Below are 1194 nucleotides of genomic sequence, written 5' to 3'. Positions count from 1 at the left end.
ATGTTCCAGGAGGGATAAGCCAAATGGCTAATGATTTAGGTAAACTAGAAAAATGGTCAGAGTTGTGTCAACTGACATTTAATGCGGATAAGTGCAAGATAATGCATCTTGGACGTAAAAACCCAAGGACAGAGTACAGAATATTTGATAGAGTCCTAACCTCAACATCTGAGGAAAGGGATTTAGGGGTGATTATTTCTGATGACTTAAAGGTAGGCAGACAATGTAATAGAGCAGCAGGAAATGCTAGCAGAATGCTTGGTTGTTTAGGGAGAGGTATTAGCAGTAGAAATAGGAAAGTGCTCATGCCATTGTACAGAACACTGGTGAGACCTCACTTGGAGTATTGTACGCAGTACTGGAGACCGTATCTTCAGAAGGATATTGGTACTCTAGAGAGAGTTCAGAGAAGGACTACTAAACTGGTTCATGGATTGCAGGATAAAACTGACCAGGAAAGGTTAAAGGATCTTAACATGTATAGCTTGGAGGAAAGACGAGACAGGGGGGATATGATAGAAACGTTTAAATACATAAAGGGAATCAACACAGTAAAGGAGGAGACTATATTTAAAAGAAGAAAAACGACCACAACAAGAGGACATAGTCTTAAATTAGAGGGACAATCGTTTAAAAATAATATCAGGAAGTATTACTTTACTGGGAGGGTAGTGGATGCATGGAATGGCCTTCCAGCTGAAGTGGTAGAGGTTAACACAGTAAAGGAGTTTAGGCATGCGTGGGATAGGCATAAGGCTATCCTAACTATAAGATAAGGCCAGGGACTAATGAAAGTATTTAGAAAATTGGGCAGACTAGATGGGCCGAATGGTTCTTATCTGCCGTCACATTCTATGTTTCTATGTTTCTACTGTATTTATCACTTCCCGTTTTTACACTGGTGTTGCCTTTTGGTTTGTATTTTGTGTTTAGTATAATCTCTCCATAGCCATATTTGACAATACCAGAGTATGCAACTGCATACAGGCACCTATCTTGTACATATGTACAATATCTATATATGTTTTTTTATTTTTATTTTTTTACATTTCAGATATATTTTTACATACATTTTAATTTGGTACATGGCAATTACTTTTATTTTGGGGGGGAGGGGAGAGTTGTACCTCCTGACTCTATTACGTATCCTCCAAATAAGGAACGTAGAAGCAGAGAACTTGATTGTTTTGGAAG

Source organism: Pelobates fuscus, chromosome 12 (genome assembly GCF_036172605.1).
Source record: "Pelobates fuscus isolate aPelFus1 chromosome 12, aPelFus1.pri, whole genome shotgun sequence".
In the NCBI taxonomy this organism is placed as follows: Eukaryota; Metazoa; Chordata; class Amphibia; order Anura; family Pelobatidae; genus Pelobates; species Pelobates fuscus.
This window is presented reverse-complemented; position numbering follows the sequence as displayed.